Here is a 2,696-nt window from a genome sequence, read left to right on the forward strand (position 1 = left end):
AAATGTCCTGCGGTTTCACAACTATGAAGCAGGGGAACCAGGATTGAAACTCATCTGCAGAAGCCACATCTGTCACTTATTTTAGTGGGTTCTGTACTCATGGAATACCTCATTTGGCCAGTTGGAGCCTTGCAGGATGATTCTGTGTCTCATTCAACCATGAAACCATCACAAGACCATCGTGGTGTCTTTTAGCCAATTTTTACCTCATAAGCATTTGTGGAAACGGATTTGGTTGAATTGTCAGTGAATGGCTTTTAGCTGCAAAGGTATTGAAAGACAAAAATACTCCTAACAAGTTACATTTGTCTAGTACTTTATCATTTTGGAGACCCTTTATTTCTTTTTCTTTTTCTTAGAAGGAGGGGGAGGGGATATTCTTTTTTTTTCCAGCTCAGTTGAGGTATAATTGACAAATAGAATTGCGTATATTTAAATATGGTGATTTGATATACCTATACGTTATGAAGTGATTACCACTGTCAAGTTTGTTAACACATTGGTCACCTCACACAGTTAGGACTTTTTTTTATGGATAGAGTGCCTAAGCTCTACTGTTTAAGCAGATTTCAAGTATACCATACAGTGTTATTAATTATAGTTACCTTGCTGCACATTACTTCCCAGAACTTATTCATCTTGTAACTGGAAGCTTATACCCTTTGAGCAATATCTCCCCATTTCTTCTGCGCCACTGCCCCCCGTCTGCCCGGGGCAACCACAGTTATACTCTCTGTTTCCATGAGTTCAACTTTCTTTTTTTTAGATTCTACATATGAGTGAGATCATGCGGCCTGTGTGCTTCTTTTTTTTTTTTTTAACATCTTTATTGGAGTATGATTGCTTTACAATGGTGTGTTAGTTTCTGCTTTATAACAAAGTGAATCAGTCATACATATACATATGTTCCCATATCTCTTCCCTCCTGCATCTCCCTCCCTCCCACCCTCCCTATTGTGTGCTTCTGTTATTGGCTTATTATTCCTTTAGGTTAATGTCCTCCAGGTCCATCCATATTGTCACAAGTGGCAGCATTTCTTTCTTTTCAAGGCTGAGTCACTTCCCATTATATCACATTGTCTTTATCCCTTCATCCGTGCGTGGACACTGAGGTTGTCTCTGTATGTTGACTATTGCGAATAATGCTGCAACCAACGTGGGAGTGCGGGGATCTTGATTTCATGGAGACCCTTTCTTTCCATCTTTTTATGGGAGGCGGGCTCTGTGTCATCAGCTGAAAGTTCTCTGCACTGAAAAAAAAAACAAACAGACGTTTGGTTGACCGCCCGACCGCAGAGATGGCATCTTGGTGAAATGTGGATGAGTCATCCACGCAAGGAGGTGATGCTCACGACGCAGGCCTCGTAGCGGCTGGCCTGAGCTGATACGAGACCCTGGAGTCTCTCCATTCTGCCCTCATGCCTCTATTCCCCGACAAAGACAGGCCACCAGAGAGAGCACGGGGGAGGCAGTCAGGAATGAGAGAGTGAGCTCTAGAAGAGCACGTTGAATGGTCACATTTCCCTGGTCCGTTACCCTTAGACAAAGGGCGCCGAGTTTGCCTTTGTGAAAAGATCCTTAGAGGGAGAGAGGTGAGAGAGGAGACTGAAAGTAGGTCAAGAGAGGAAGGTATGGCTCCAAGTTAGCCACGCCCTGGGGGTGAGGATGCTTTGACCTGGACTCAGAAAGGCAACTGGCAAGACGACTGTTCCGAGAGCAGAACATGTGATGAAAAGGCGCGGTGGGGAGAGACGTTCCACGTGGACCAGAGACAGAGAACTCACAGGTGAGGCAAGGCCAGGAGGAATGCTCGGAGCCTGAGGTCCTCTTTGAAGAGCCTCCTTGAGCTTGTTGCCCACGCGCCCAGGAACGCAAGGGCTTCTGTGACCGACGGGGGCACGTGATGGCCGAGGCACGTGATCTGTCAGCATTGAAGATGCACTTGTGGATGCAGAGGAGAAAGTCAGTTGCTCAGAGGGGCTGGAGCTTCCGAATCCCTGCACAGAAGCCAAGCTGCCCGCCTATGACAGCCAAGGGAGTGAGTCGTCACTGTGTACATACGGGAGCGAAGGTTTCGCCGACGATTTTTCAGATGATGAAAAGGGTGATGGGCCGGCGGTGACTCGGTGGCTCTGCACTGGGGGTGACTTTATGCCCCCGGGGCCATGAGGCAGCGTCAGGAGACTTTTTGGTGTCACAAGTCAGGCTGGGAGGGTGCGCTGCAGGCATCGAGCGAGTGGGTCCAGGGGTCCTGGCACAGCACGGCTCCCATGACAGAGAATCGTCCTGTTCCAAGTGGGCTCCAGGGATGAGGGCCTGCACATCTTTGGGGGCTGGGGTGTCTTTCCACATCCCACTCTAGGTGAGGGTCAGTGTTAATGGAGAACAAGGCAGTGCAGTGAAAGAAGAGGACCACGTGAAGGTGGCTGGGTTGGCATCCAGGTGTCCTCTGGAAGCAGCACCCGTGTTGTTTGCTCCGACGAGACTCTCATGGGATTTCTGCTGCACGTGGCCATCATGCCTCCTGTGGAGCCCCACAGCTCCCGTGGGGTTTGCATGTCCCAGGCCTCTTCCCGCCCCCGATGAGTTCCTGATGCCGCAGGTTCTGCTGAGGTTTCCTCTCGTTTCCCTAAGTCCTGAGTTCTCTCGAGGTGAGCGATAGCTCAGGTGTGTGCATCCCTCGGTCTGGCCCCTGG

Source organism: Hyperoodon ampullatus (assembly GCF_949752795.1).
Source record: "Hyperoodon ampullatus genome assembly, chromosome: X".
Taxonomy (NCBI): Eukaryota; Metazoa; Chordata; class Mammalia; order Artiodactyla; family Ziphiidae; genus Hyperoodon; species Hyperoodon ampullatus.